Genomic DNA, 17,140 nt, shown 5'->3' with positions numbered 1-17,140 from the left:
ACTCTTTGTGACCCCATGGACTGCAGCATGCCAGGCTTCCTAGTCCATCACCAACTCCCAGAGCCTACTCAAATTCATGTTCATGTCAGTGATGCCATCCAACCATCTCATTCTCTGTCGTCCCCTTCTCCTCCCGTCTTCAATCTTTCTCAACACCAGGGTCTCTTCCAATGAGTCGGTTCTTCACATCAAGTGGCCAAAGTATTGGAGTTTCAGTGGCTAGCCTATCCCTTCTCCAGGGGATCTTTCCAAACCAGGAATCCAACTGTAGTCTCCTGCAGGCAGATTCTTTACCTTGCCAAGCTACAAGGGAAGCCCTACCTTCTCTTAATTCTTTATAGTACAAATTTTTATATCAACTTCACAAAAAGTTGGGGATCATATATAACTTCCTAGTCTATTTCAGTTATTTATTAAACATGTATGTATTGAGGAGTTACTAGGGCCCATATAGTGTCCATAAAACATTCTTGCCTTCTTGGAACTATGGCTTTAATGGAAAATAAAAGAACAATGATATAATAGCTATTCAAATCCATATCTTTTGATGTGACCTCCTCCAACTAAACAGAAACTATGTGGAAAACAATATATTATACTAAGTATTTCACCCTTATGGCAGAAAGCAAAGAGGAACTAAGGAGCCTCTTGATGAAAGTGAAATAGGAGAGTGAAAAAGTTAGCTTAAAACTCAACATTCAGAAAACGAAGATCATGGCATCCAGTCCCATCACTTTATGGAAAATAGATGGAGAAACAATGGAAAGAGTGACAGACTATTTTCTTGGGCTTCAAAATCACTGCAGATGGTGACTACAGCCATGAAATGAAAAGACACTTGCTCCTTAGAAGAAAAGCTATGACCGACCTAGAGAGCATATTAAAAAGCAGAGACATTACTTTGCCAACAAAGGTCCATCTAATCAAAGCTATGGTTTTTCCAGTAGTCATGTATGGATGTGAGAGTTGGACCACAAAGAAAGCTGAACGCTGAAGAATTGATGCTTTTGAATTGTGGTGTTGGAGAAGACTCTTGAGAGTCCCTTGGGCTGCAAGATCAAACCAGTAAATCCTAAAGGAAATCAGTCTTGAATATTCATTGGAAAGACTGATGCTGAAGCTGAAGCTCCAATACTTTGGCCACCTGAGTCAAGAACTGACTCATTGGAAAAGACCCTGATGCTGGGAAAGATTGAAGGCAGGAAGAGAAGGGAACAACACAGGATAAGATGGCTGGATGGCATCACCAACTCAATGACATAAGTTTGAGCAAACTCTGGGAGTTGATGACAGAAAGGGAAGCCTGGTGTGCCGCAGTCCACGGGATTGCAAAGAGTTGGACACAACTGAGGGACTGAACTGATGTTGTACTAAGTATAGCATGAATCTTGGAGTTGGATGCACCTAATTCAAGTCTCAACTCTCTGTGAAACAGGCTATAAGTCAAGTAACTTCTCTGTGGCTACTTTATTCACCTGTGAAATGAAGTCATTACTATCTACTTCTGAGGTTTCTGGAGAGGCTTAACTAATGTAATATATCCAAAGTTTACTTACACTGAGAAAGTAAACATTACTAAAGGAATTAAACATTACTGAAAGAATGAATCTTTTGATCTGTTTGAAATTATGAAGGTGATATATATGTATATATATCACCTTCATTAAAACAAGAGACTCCATTAAAACAAGTATGTCAATTGTTGCTTCCAAAAACTAAATAGAACACAAAAATATGAGTGGATAAAAAATGTTGTTATTAAAAAATCTAAAAAGACTAATGAATAGCTCTCATGCTGGTTTTTTATTGAGGGCACTGTATGCCTGGCACTAGGCTGACGAATTTGATATCACCTTATGTACCTTTCAAAACCAATCTGTGAATAAATTTATAGGGATCAAATTTAAGGCTTAGAAAGGCAAGTAACAGGGTTGATACATGTCAGATCCACTTGTCTTCACTTTACTGCCCAGGTACTGACCATAATGTAGCAAGAGATTTTTCAATATACATGCAAGGATTTTCATAAACATACCAGAACAAACTGCACCAAATTTGCAACTCTGAATTGTTGTTTTTGCATTCTCTGTGCTTAACTGAAAGCTCCATACATCTTTAATAAATAAAAGAGTAAAGAGTAAAGTTTTGTCTCTAGATAAATATTCAATTCAAGGGAGTCTCAGAAAGTCCTTTGTGTATTTCAAGTATTCCAATGCTGTTTATTTTTCAAACTCTCAGTGGAGTTTCTTCACAATCTGTGTAACTTTTTTTTTTTGCATTTGTGAAACGGAGGCATTCTCATCTTTTAAAAATGGATGTGATTTCTGAAGATGACGAAAATTTATTCAAGGCCAAAGCTGGAGAGAAAGCATGCAAACATGTTGAGTACAGCTGTTGTGGGATTACCATGAAGTCACACAACAAACTCTCCCTCTAAGTGGAGTCCAGATAAAAGAGTTCTAGCAAGTCCTCCTTTGTTCCGGTGCACGTGGCCTCTCACTGCACTTGGCTGTTTGATAGATTTTGACTGATGCAAAGAAAACATGCCAAAGAAAGAGTACAACTTACCTCTATCTCTGTTTTCTGTCCCTTTAGAGGAAATGATCGGCACCATGTGGAAACATTAGCAGATATATCTCAAGATAGCACTTTCATCTGACACTGTGAGTTATAACACCCTGTGTTTGCAGAGTGATTTATCATTTTAACATATTCTGCAGTTAGTTAACTTTACCGGGCCCCAAAGGTACAGTTGCTGGTATTTTTCACTTCATTTTTCCCTCATGAGCACAACAAGGATGTTTCACTCCCAAACTATTTTCGTCATGTCGTTCTCATCTTAGAAGTAAGTAAGTCTCTTTGTGGGCTTTTGCACTTGTTTTTGCTAACTCTACTCAGCTTTAGTCCCTATTTATGTTGTTTTCAATTTGATTTCAGGTTTTAAGTATTATAACATCATGTTCAGAAAAATTTGTTTTTCCATGTGGAAGTCAGCACACATCACAGTACCACCATACCAGAAACAATGAGAAAAAAGATAGACTAATATGGTCACATAATTAAAAAAAAAAATCTGCACATAGCAACAAGTGATACAGACAAAGTTGAAAGATGACAAGCTGGTAAAAATTCATGTGGCAACCTTATATGACAGTGTGGCTTGTGGTACATTGTATTTGTATTGTGGCTTATGGTTTATAGTGAAATAATTACATAATTGCTATTTAAATGCATATCTTTTGACTCCCAACTAAACAGAACTCTGGAAGCCAATATATTAATATGTTAGGGCACGGGCTTTGGAGGGAGGTGCACCAAATTCAAGTCTCAACTCTGTGTGCAATAGGCTGAGTCAACTAACTTTTCTGTGGTCCAGTCTTTTCTCTTCTGAGAATAAGGCATTATTATTTATTTCTTAAATTTTAATATAATCTAAATGGTATCACTTATCTTGGAATCTAAAAAAAAGTCAACTCACAAAAACAGAGACTAGAAAACTGGTTGTGAGGGGACACGGGTAAAGGAAGAAGTTGGTAAATGGGCACAGACTTTTGTTTATAAGATGAGTAAGTTCTGAGCGTCTGATGTGCAACATGGTGACTATAGCAGATAAAATGGTATTGTTTAACTGAAATTTGCTGAGAGGTAGGCCTTAAAAATTCACACACAAAACCAAGGAAACCAGAATTGAAAGAGACATGTGTACCCGAATGTTCATCACAACACTATTTACAATAGCTAGGACATGGAAGCAACCTAGATGTCCATTGGCAGATGAATGGATAAGAAAGCTGTGGTACACATAATGCAGTAAGATTAAATGTCAATTACAGGAGAAAAACTATTAAAAATTCCAACATATGAAGGCTGAACAACACACTGCTGAATAACCAACAAATCACAGAAGAAATCAAAAAAGAAATCAAAATATGCATGGAAATTAATGAAAATGAAAACACAACAACCCAAAACCTGCCGGACACTGTAAAAGCAGTGCTAAGCAGAAGGTTCATAGCATTACAGGCTTACCTCAAGATACAAGAAAACAGTCAAATAAATAACCTAACTCTACACCTAAAGCAACTAGAAAAGGAAGAAATGAAAAACCCCAGGGTTAGTAGAAGGAAAGAAATCTTAAAAATTAGGGCAGAAATAAATGCAAAAGAAACAAAAGAGACCAAAGCAAAAATCAACAAAGCCAAAAGCTGGTTCTTTGAGAAGTTAAATAAAATTGACAAACCATTAGCCAGACTCATCAAGAAACAAAGGGAGAAAAATCAAATCAACAAAATTGAAAATGAAAATGGAGAGATCACAACAGACAACACAGAAATACAAAGGATCATAAAAGACTGCTATCAGCACTATATGCAAATAAAATGGACAACTTGGAAGAAATGGACAAATTCTTAAAAAAGTACAACTTTCCAAAACTGAACCAGGAAAAAATAGAAAATCTTAACAGACCCATCACAAGCACAGAAATTGAAACTGTAATCAGAAATCTTCCAGAAAACAAAAGCCCAGGACCAGATGGCTTCACAGCTGAATTCTACCAAAAATTTAGAGAAGAGCTAACACCTATTCTACTCAAACTCTTCCAGAAAATTACAGAGGATGGTAAACTTCCAAACTCATTCTATGAGGCCACCATCACCCTAATACCAAAACCTGACAAAGATGCCACACACACAAAAAAAAGAAAACTACAGGTCAATATCACTGATGAACATAGATGCAAAAATCCTTAACAAAATTCTAGCAAACAGAATCCAACAACATATTAAAAAGATCATACATCATGACCAAGTGTGCTTTATCCCAGGGATGCAAGGATTCTTCAATATCTGCAAATAAATCAATGTAATACACCACATTAACAAATTGAAAAAGAAAAACCATGATTATCCCAATAGATGCAGAAAAAGCCTTTGAGAAAATTCAACATCCACATATGATAAAAACCCTCCAGAAAGCAGGAATAGAAGGAATATACCTCAACATAATAAAAGCTATATATGACAAACCCTCAGCAAACATTATCCTCAATGGTGAAAAATTGAAAGCATTTCCCCTAAAGTCAGGAACAAGACAAGGGTGCCCACTCTCACAACTACTATTCAGCATAGTTTTGGAAGTTTTGGCCACAGCAATCAGAGCAGAAAAAGAAATAAAAGGAATCCAGATTGGAAAAGAAGAAGTAAAACTCTCACTGTTTGCAGATGACATGATCCTCTACCTAGAAAACCCTAAAGACTCCACCAGAAAATTACTAGAGCTAATTAATGAATATATTAAAGTTTCAGAATATAAAATCAACACACATAAATCTCTTGCATTCCTATACACTAACAATGAGAAAACAGAAAGAGAAATTAAGGAGACAATTCCATTCACCATTGCAACGGAAAGAATAAAATACTTAGGACTATATCTACCTAAAGAAATAAAAGACCTATATATATAAAACTATAAAACACTGGTGAAAGAAATCAAAGAGGACACAAATAGATGGAGATATATACCATGTTCATGGATCAGAAGAATCAATATAGTGAAAATGAGTATACTACCCAAAGCAATCTATAGATTCAATGCAATCCCCATCAAGCTACCAACAGTATTTTTCACAGAACTAGATCAAATAATTTCACAATTTGTATGGAAATACAAAAAACCTCGAATAGCCAAAGCAATCTTGAGAAAGAAGAATGGAACTGGAGGAATCAACCTGCCTGACTTCAGGCTCTACTACAAAGCCACAGTCATCAAGACAGTATGGTACTGGCACAAAGACAGAAATATAGATCAATGGAACAAAATAGAAAGCCCAGAGATAAATCCATGCACATATGGACGCCTTATCTTCAGCAAAGGAGGCAAGAATATACAATGGAGAAAAGACAATCTCTTTAACAAGTGGTGCTGGGAAAACTGGTCAACCACTTGTAAAAGAATGAAACTAGAACACTTTCTAACACCATACACAAAAATAAACTCAAAATGGATTAAAGATCTAAATGTAAGGCAAAAAAAAAAATAAATAAAAAAAAAAATAAATGTAAGGCCAGAAACTATAAAACTCCTAGAGGAGAACGTAGGCAAAACACTCTCTGACATAAATCACAGCAGGATCCTCTATGACCCACCTCCTAGAATATTGGAAATAAAAGCAAAAATAAACAAATGGGACCTAATTAAAATTAAAAGCTTCTGCACAACAAAGGAAACTCTAAGCAAGGTGAAAAGACAGCCTTCAGAATGGGAGAAAATAAGAGCAATCGAAGCAACTGACAAACAAATAATCTCAAAAATATACAAGCAACTCCTGCAGCTCAATTCCAGAAAAATAAATGACCCAATCAAAAAATGGGCCAAAGAACTAAACAGACATTTCTCCAAAGAAGACATACAGATGGCTAACAAACACATGAAAAGATGCTCATGCTCAACTTCACTCATTATCAGAGAAATGCAAATCAAAACCACAATGAGGTACCATCTCATGCCAGTCAGAATGGCTGCTATCCAAAAGTCTACAAGCAATACATGCTGGAGAGGGTGTGGAGAAAAGGGAACCCTCTTACACTGTTGGTGGGAATGCAGACTAGTACAGCCACTATGGAGAACAGTGTGGAGATTCCTTAAAAAACTGGAAATAGAACTGCCTTATGACTCAGCAATCCCACTACTGGGCATACACACCGAGGAAACCAGAATTGAAAGAGACACGTGTACCCCAATGTTCATCACAGCACTGTTTATAATAGCCAGGACATGGAAGCAACCTAGATGTCCATCAACAGACGAATGGATAAGAAAGCCGTGGTACATACACACAATGGAATATTACTCAGCCATTAAAAAGAATACATTTGAATCAGTTCTAATGATGGAGAAGGAAATGGCAACCCACTCCAGTATTCTTGCCTGGAGAATCCCAGGGATGGGGGAGCCTGGTGGGCTGCCGTCTATGGGGTCGCACAGAGTCGGACACGACTGAAGCAACTTAGTAGTAGTAGTAGTACTAGTTCTAATGAGGTGGATGAAACTGGAGCCTATTATACAGAGTGAAGTAAGCCAGAAAGAAAAATACCAATACAGTATACTAACGCATATATATGGAATTTAGAAAGATGGTAACGATAACCCTATATGAGTGACAGCAAAAGAGACACAGATGTATAGAACAGTCTTTTGGACTCTGTGGGAGAGGGAGAGGGTGGGATGATTTGGGAGAATGGCATTGAAACATGTATAATATCATATGTGAAACGAACTGCCAGTCTAGGTTCGATGCATGATACAGGGTGCTTGGGGCTGGTGCACTGGGATGACCCAGAAGAATGGGACGGGGAGGGAGGTGGGAGAGGGGTTCAGGGTGGGGAACACATGTACAGCCATGGCTGATTCATGTCAATGTATTGCAAAACCAATACAATATTGTAAAGTAATTAACCTCCAATAAATAAATAAATAAATAAATTTTTAAAAAAGGATGTGGTACATATATGCAATGGAATATTACTTAGCTATTAAAAAGAATGCATTTGAATCAGTTCTAATGTGGTGGATGAAACTGGAGCCTATTATACAGAGTGAAGTAAGTCAGAAAGAAAAACACCAATACAGTATGCCGGTGTTGCTGCTGCTAAGTTGCTTCTGTCATGTCCAACTCTGTGCGACCCCATAGACAGGAGCCCACCAGGCCCCTCCATCCCTGGGATTCTCCAGGCAAGAATACTGGAGTGGGTCCAATAGAGTATAATAGCACATATATATGGAATTTAGAAAGATGGTAATAATGACCCTATATGCAAGACAGCAAAAGAGACACAGATGTAAAGAACAGACTTTTGGACTCTGTGGGAGAAGACAAGGGTGGGATGATCTGAGAGAATAGCATTGAAACATGTATATTATCATATGTGAAATAGATCGCCAGTCCAGGTTTGATGCATGAGACAGGGTGCTCAGGGCTGGTGCGCTGGGATGACCCTGAGGGATGGGATGGGGAGGGAGGTGGGAGGGGGGGTTCAGGATGGGGAACACATGTACACCGATGGCTGATTCATGTCAATGTATGGCAAAACCAATAAATATTGTAAAGTAATTAGCCTCCAATTAAAATAGATAAATTGCTGCCAAGTCGCTTCAGTTGTGTCCGACTCTGTGCGACCGCATAGACGGCAGCCCATCAGGCTCCCCCATCCCTGGGATTCTCCAGGCAAGAATACTGAAAGTAAAGTCGCTGAGTCGTGTCCGACTCATAGAGACCCCCATGGACTGCAGCCTACCAGGCCCCTCCATCCATGGGATTTTCCAGGCAAGAGTACTGGAGTGGGTCGCCATTGCCTTCTCCGAATAGATAAATTAATTTGCAAAAATAAATAAATAAAATTAAAATAAAAAGCAGAGACATTATTTTGCCAACAACAACAACAACAAAAAGTCCACACCAAAAACAAAAGGAGATAGGGACCTCTGTGGCAATCCAGTGGTTAAGACTCTGCACTTCCAGTTCAGGGGGCACAGGTTTGATCCCTGGTTGGGAACTAAAGATGCCACATGCTGCTTGCCATGCCCACCCCCCAAAAAAGACAGATAAATACGTGATGTATGATGTGTTAGTTAATTCCATGGAAGTACTTCTGTTACAACATTTCTCTGTACCAGATAATTATGTTGTAGACATAATTATATATACGTAAATATATTACCATTTTACTTGTCAGTTATACCTCAATCAAGCTGGATAGACAGATAGATAGATGAATAGATGAGCATCAGAAAGAATGATGATGGCAGGGATTAAAATATCAAAGATGCTAAAGTACATGAGCTATTTTTATTATTATTATCACTACCAATGACAGTAAATAAACTATTCAGCCACTACTGGAGGTTGCCAGGATCCTGTATCCTAACTCTAGTGATTAATAAAGGCATCCCATTGCAATTTCCTATAGGTTATTTGTGTGACAAGTGACAGTTTATTCATATTATAGTTCATTCCTTGAAGAAAACAAAACCCTGGGAACCCATGCTGAAATCCCACTAGGATTTTATTTTGTGTTATTTGGAATATAAAGCAAAAAGCATCTGTCATTAAAGACACAAAAACCAAAAACAGATTCCTAAAAAAGGGAAATTTAAACAAGCAATTTCCAGATTTTATTCACTCTCAGGGCCTATATGCAATTGTGTTTTAAGAAAGACATAAAGATCATACCAAACATGCTTACGAGCAAAAGTGTTAACCTACTAGTGCCGTGCTCCACCAGGAAGGAAAAACCATTCCAAGACTGTGTCAAAGCTGCCAGGCCCTATTCAGAGATCACCCCCACCAATGCCCCGTAACAATAGCCTAGCAGGAAATTCATAGGTTGAAATACTAACCCCAGGTACCTTGGAATGTGACAGTATTTGAAGATAGGGTTTTCGTAGAGGTAATTAAGATAAGGTCACTGGTGTTTGTTTGCTTTAATCCAATATGATTTGTGTCCTTATAAGAATAGGACTATTTGGATAAAGATACAGATGGAGGGAAGCTGATATGAAAACACAGAGAGAGCACAACCACCTCTAAAGCAAAGAAGGAGACCTGCAAGAAATTGTTTCTCATGTCCCTCAGAAGGAATCAACACTGCTGACATCTTGATCTTAGATTTATAGCCTCCAGAACTGTGGGAAAATAAACTTAGGTTGTTTAAGCCGCCCAGTCTGTGGCACTTACTTATGGCAGCCTTAGCAAAACAGTACAAGGGCTGAGTCACATCTTAGTCCAAAATGGTGATTTCTTCACAGCCAGGATTGATGTCCAGAATAATGGCATTAATGCCTGGAACCTTGGGACAGCATCTACATGAAAGATAAAACTATAGATTCATGTAGGGGCAATGAGGTATGGAAAAGAATGTAATTATAAAAAGTAGATGTAGATGCAGAAACACAGAGAGAAACCATTTAGTGATAAAACTACATTTTGCTCTCTTCATATTAAGAAGAAAAAAAAAAGCAGAGTTAGTTACTACATGCATCAAAAGAAGGACTCTCATGCCATTTCTAAACAGACTCAACACACTGTAACTAAAATTAAATGGTACAAATACATATTTACTCCTGTAATTGCCCTTAAATGTATTATTCATTTCAGAAGCTCTAAGAGGAGACTGGAGTGGGCCATCTGAAATATATAATAGAGCAGACAAGGATTGTGTGCCTTTCCCCAGTAGGAGAATATGTATTAGGAGGAAGCAATTGTTTGATGATGTGTGGGACACAACCGGATCTATTTGTATTCTGCCCTTTGGAATAGTCCTTGTATATACATATTTTCATGCCACACCGCTCAAGGGCTGGTGATTATCTCTTTAAAGGAACTGCTAACGATTTCAGGAAATTGTCGAATATAATATCTGAAAATGATTTCAGAGTGTGAAAACATTTTATACACTTTGCAAATCAAATGTATTCAGCTGGAAGGGACTAGCTTATGTTGCTGGCTCTATTTTGCATGTTTTTAATACTTAAGAGTCAGATGATTTAATCTTTGGCTTCTCGGGCAGGATGCAGGTGCACTGATGCTCATACGCCTCAGTAAGCGTCCTCCCGTACCTTAGGTGAGTTTTCAAGTCTGCCACATGACATGACATTTTCTGCTGACTGCAGACTGGTAAGAAAATTAATAGGTCTTTTCCCGTTAGGTATTTTCTGCTTCCAGTCACACCTAGAGTTAATGAATACAAAAAGTTCACCTGGAATTTATTCAAAAGGAAAGAAGAAAAGGGAAACAGTAAAACTGCAAGCAAAAATCTCTTACAAATTTGGGCTTGAAGCCAGTTTTAGAGTAATACCCTAATTTAGTTCCTTTTGCTGACAAAGGAAAAACCCAAAGAAACATAGACAGACATGTATAGGCATTAGTGTGGGGTCACTGATTCTGTTGGCAAGCCCCCAAGTGACTTGAGGGACCTCATCACCTCCCTATGAGATAGGACCTTGGGTCTGGACCCTATTTGCCTATAAATTATATTGTTTAAAAATAGACAGTTTCAGGGGGTGAATGAGAAATCTGCACCCTCCTCTCATTTTACTCTGAACCTAAAACTGCTCTAAAAATTATCTTAAAATTGTGTTTTTAAAACACAATTCTGCTATATAAATGATATTGTTAGGAGAATGAAAAGACAAGCCACAGACTGGGAGAAAATGTTTTCAAAACATGTTTGTAATAAAGGACCAATATCCAAAATATACAAAGAAACCATAAAACTCAATGACAAGAAAATGAACAACTCAATTTAAAAATGAACGACAAATTTGAACAGAGACCCCACCAAAGACGATATACAGGTGGCAAAAAAGTATATGAAAAGATCCTCAGTATTATGTCATTAGCAATTTGCATATTAAAACAACAGTGAATTACTACTTACATCTGTCAGAGCAGCTCACATCCAAAACATCAACACCAAATGCTGGCAAGGATGTGGAACAATAGAAATGCTAACTCATTGCTACAGGTTAAGTTTGAAAGACAATTTGATAGTTTCTTGCAGAACTAAATATACTTTAACCATATGTTCCAGCAACTGGCTTATATTACCCATGTTGGTTGAAAATTTATGTCCACTCGAAAACCTGTACTGAAATTTTACAGCAACTTTAGTTGTAATTGCCAAAGTTTGAAAGCAACCGAGATGTCCTTAATCTCGGTGGTGAAGGTGAGTGGGTAAACAAGCTTGGGTATATCCAGACAACGGGATATTCAACAACAAAAAGAAATGATCTGCCCAGCCATGAAAGAACAAACCATAAAATATGGAGGAAGCCTAAATGCACATTGCGAAGTGAAAGAAGCCTATCTGAAAAGGCGATGTACTGTATGATTTCATTTATATGACATTCTAAAAAAGGCAAAACTATGAAGGCAAATAAAATCAAAGGGTTGCCAGGGATTTGAGGAAATTGGGGCCTGGGGGGATGAACAGGTACAGCATGGGATTTTTAAGGCAATGTAACTATCTCTATGATAGTGTAATGAAATGCTTTTTAAGACTGGGACTGAAAACAAGCGTCGTGTTCTTTGTGGGAAATTAAATGATGTCAACTGGGTTTTGTGCCTAGATTCCTATGCATTTTTATTTAGGAGGCCTCAGCAATAATGACACTCAGGAAAGAAGGGAATGTCTCTTGTTTTCTAGCCACTTCCACATGTTTCAGCTTCTTCATTTCATACTGTTAGAAAACAATGGCAAAAACCTTCTAATAAAATATTTATATAAGGATACAATGCTTTTAGCTGTGGTTATCTTCATGAGCACTGAGGGAAGAGAAAAATAATTTTACTTTAACTCCTGCATAATATTCGCTTACTCATTTGGACTTTTATGAAGTTTCAGGCACTTATGCGCCACATCCTTAGGAAACATCGTTATGAACTCTTATCCTCTCTCCTCTTCTTTTCTATGACCTTTTTAATTAAATATTTTCCTTCTTTTCCTTTTCTAATTTTCAACCTAATTAAACCCAGCAAGCATTACTTAAATAGCTACTATATTACCAGATCCCATGCTAGGTATTATAAGTAATACAAAGGCATATAGAACTATATCTTTATTCTCAAGTGGAATACAGTATTGCAGGAAGACAAACACACACATATATCATCTAAAATATAATAAATAATAGTAAGTTCCCCCACTTACTATTCAGTGGTAAAACAAAGTGATATGAAAGCAATCATGTATATGGGTTGCTGCTAAGTCGCTTCAGTCCTGTCCGACTCTGTGCGACCACTTAGATGGCAGCCCACCAGGCTCCCCCATCCCTGGGATTCTCCAGGCAAGAACACTGGAGTGGGTTGCCATTTCCTTCTCCAATGCATGAAAGGGAAAAGTGAAAGTAAAGTCGCCCAGTTGTGTCCGACTCTTAGCGACCCCATGGACTGCAACCTACCAGGCTCCTCCATCCATGGGATTTTCCAGGCAAGAGTACTGGAGTGGGGTGCCATTGCCTTCTCCCTGTATATGGGTTACATGATGAAAAGTGAACATCACTGAGCAGGTGGCACAGAAACTGGACAAATTGTTTTTAAAAATAATTAAGGTTAAGAAAAGGGCTAAGAAATTTCAGGAAGCAAAAAGGAAACCATTAATGGGATAACCTTTACTTTGCCACTATGTAATTCTTTAAATGAGTAACTGAATTTACATCTTTTTTTAGAATTAATTGTGGACTGTATTTTTTACTATTAATTTTGCCATTGGTTCAGTTTTGGGATTAGAGATAGGCCAGCAAACAAACTAGACTAAGAAAATTTCTAACTTTTTCTATCATCAAGAAGACTAAATAACACTGCAATTAACTTTACTTGAAAGTTTGATAAAGCTTTCTCTTTAAGTTAAGAACCAATTTTCATAATTTTAGATTAAAGTAGAATACTTTTAAAGTATCTTCCTATTTTTGGCTGCTTAAGCTTGACATATTTTATTCTGTTTTTGGTACTTTGCATTTTCTTAGAAATTATCCATTCGATCTAAAATTGTAAAATCCAAATATATTAATATAATAGTCAAGATAAGATTCTCCAATCCTTCCCCCCCACCAAATAACCATATATTTAATTAACATCTTTCTCTTACCAAGCATTACATTTCCTCTCCTAACACCAATTATTTTTGAGGTCTTTATTTTTCTTTTTGGCTCTGTTCACTATTTGAATTTTGTAATTATCTGTTTTCCATTTCATTCATTTCTGCTCTCCCTGTTAATTTAGACATTATACTTTCTTAGGATTTATTCTTGTGCATTTGTTACTTTGTTAAATTGAATACTTACTTTATATACTTTTATCCTCCCTTTCCAAAAACTGTATTTAAAACTGGACAGTTTCTTCTCAGTATAAGTTTGATCATATTCTATAATTTCTTCTAGTCCTATCTCTGTTGTCTGTAATTAAATAGCTTGGAGTTTTTAATTTGATAAACTGTAAGACAGTATTTTTAGAAAAACAATTTAAATATAGCACATCATGCTTAGTTGCTCAGTTGTGTCCAACCCTTTGCACCAGGCTCCCCTGTTCTTCACTGCCTCCTGGAGTTTGCTCAAAATCACATTCACTGAGTCAGTTATGCCATCTAAACATCTCATCCTCTGTCGCCCTGTTCTCCTGCCTTCAATCTTTCCCAGCATCAGCGTCTTTTCCAGTGAGTTGATTCTTTTCATCAGGTGCCCTAAGTATTGGAGCTTCAGCTCCAATCAGTTCTTTCAGTGAATATTCATTCAGGGTTGATTTCCTTTAGGATTGACTAGGTTTGATCTCCTTGCAGGCCACAGGACTCTCAAGAGTCTTCTCCAGCACCTTAATCAAAAGCGTCAATTCTTTGGCACTCAGCCTTCTTTATGGTCCAACTCTCACATCTGTACATGACTAATGGAAAAACCATAGCTTTGTTGGCAAAGTGATGTCTCTGCTTTTCAATATGCTGTCTAACTTTGTCATAGCTTTCCTTCCAAGGAGCAAGCGTCTTTTATTTACATGGCTATAGTCACTGTCCACAGTGATTTTGGAGCCCCAGAAAATAAAATCTGTCACTGTCTCTACTTTTTCCCCTTCTATTTGCCATGAAGTGAATAGGACTAGATGCCATGATCTTATGTTTTTGAATGTTGAGTTTTAAGCCAGCTTTTTCACTCTTCTTTTTCACCATCATCAAGAGGCTTTTTAGTTCCTCTTCACTTTCTGCCATTAAAGTGGTATCATCTGCATATCTAAGGTTGGTGATATTACAGAGTCAGTTTCGGTGATTGTTCCATCAATTTTTGAAAATGATATTTAGTCTTTGTTAGATGTTGATTTTTATGGATGCTTAAATTAAACTTCTTAATTGCATGATTTAAATCCATAGTATCCTTAATTCTCGACTCAGTCTATCCATTGCCCAGAAACTACTTAAGGTTTCCCAGCCTGATCACATTGTTTTCCTATTCTTATATTTTCATCATTTTCTGTTTCAGACATTTCAAACTTATAATTCACATAAACATCGATGATTTTATACTCTCTTATTAGATTTTATATTCTGTCAATATGAAATATCTCTCTGGACTTTTAAATGCTTTTAATATCAACCCTATGAAATAACATTGCCAAATCTGATATTTTTAAGTATCTAAGTAATTTTAAGAGTAGTTTTTCTTCTCTCTTTTTCTCTTTCTCCTCCTTGCTCCCTAACTCTCTCATTCTGTTTTTTATCCTTTTCATAAAATAATAAAACCTGTGGCAAAATTATGCTAATGGAAAAATGAAATATTAACTTCATTTTTTTAAAGTTAACCAAAATATCTTTTCTACCTCAGAATTAAAATATTCTTGTAGAAACCTAGATCATGAATCTGTATTTTATCCAAGCATTATGATTTCAGAAGAATTGTAGCTATGATTCAAAGCCTCCTTTCTAAAATAAAGGTCATCTGACAGAAAATTATCTAGTTATCTTATACTTGAACTCTTTCCTTCCTGATTAGATTCCAAGGTCCAAATCTGTCAAATCCAAATTTGTGTCGAAAACAGGCACACAAATTTTAATATTACAAAGGCAAAGTAAGCATGTATGAAAAGAAAAAAAAAGTTGATCATTTTAAAGATTCATGCCTTATTTTTAAAAAATAATGGGAAAGGAACTGAAATGTCAAGACAAAAAATAAAAGACCCATAAACTGCAGACAGAGCACTATTTGGGGCTGGTTTCCTCTCTCAAGAGGGTTTGCTGCCCTCTGTCGGTCTTTACAGAAATAGAATTAAAAAAAAAAAAAAAACATACAAAGCATTTAAAAACCAAAATTAAAAGGGTTTGATTGTAAAATATTTCAAAGGGAAGTTTACGTGGTTTATAAAGTAACCCTTTTAGTGGGATCCGTGAGGCTCTAAAGCCACCCCATCTCTGGTTCCCATGGAGAAGGCAGGTGTGAGGGGTCCCACCATGTGAATCGTCTTGCTTTCTTACCTGATTTCACCCACAGACCAGATTCCCTAATGAAGACAACCATCCGTACAGTCTGCACAAATTAGACTGTGTGATTGAAATTCTATACAAAAGTGCACCAGAAAAACACCTCATCTTGAAAGGTGATTGAATAACTTACAGGACATACAAAGAGCTGTATAAGAAATAGAGAAGCAGCAAGTAAAAGAGAAGTTAATAAAGCCAAAGTCACAAAAACAGATAAGAACACCAACAAGAAAATAAAATTTAAAGAAAAAGAGGAGTTTTCTACTCTGTTTACAGTTCACATGTTGAACAAGCATAAATCTTCACAGTATTTTTTTGGATCTATCTCCTAAGGCAAAAGAAATAAAGGAAAAACTAAACTAATGGGATCTAATTAAACTTAAAAGCTTTTGCACAACTAAGGAAACCATCAACAAAATGAAAAGACAGCCTATTGAATGGGAGGAAATATTTTCAAATGATATAATAGGTTAATAGCCAAAATATATAAACAGTTCATACAATTCAATATCAAAAAACCTAGTCAAAAACTGGGTAGAAGACCTGAATAGATATTTTTCCAAAGAAAATATACAGATGGTTAACAACACATAAAAAGATACTCAATATTTCTAATCATTAGAGAAAGGCAAGTTGAAGCCACAATAAGATATCACCTCACCTCTCTCAAGATGGCTATCATCAAAAAGACTACTTGGAGAGGATGTAGAGTTGATGGGAATGTATACTGGTGTGGCCACTATGGAAAACTATGGAGGTTCTGCAAAAAGCTAAAAATAGAACTACCATATGATCCAACAATTTCACTCCTGAGCATGTACTGAAGAAAATGAAGTCACTAACTCAAAAAGATACATGCACCCAGTGTTCATAGAAGCATTATTTACAGTAGCCAAGATATGAAAGCAAACTGAGTGTCCATCAACAGATTGATAGGAAAAAAATATGTGGGACATGTGTATAATAGACTATTACTCAGCCATAAAAAAGAATAAAATTCTGCCATGTACAACAACATCGATGAACTTGGAGGGCAGTATGCTAACTGAAATAAGACAGAAAGACAAATACTATGTATTATCACTTATATGTGAAATCTTTACAAAAAAAAAAAAAGAATGAAT

This window comes from Bubalus kerabau, chromosome 21 (genome assembly GCF_029407905.1).
Source record: "Bubalus kerabau isolate K-KA32 ecotype Philippines breed swamp buffalo chromosome 21, PCC_UOA_SB_1v2, whole genome shotgun sequence".
NCBI lineage: Eukaryota > Metazoa > Chordata > Mammalia > Artiodactyla > Bovidae > Bubalus > Bubalus kerabau.
Note: the sequence above shows the minus strand (reverse complement) of the source record.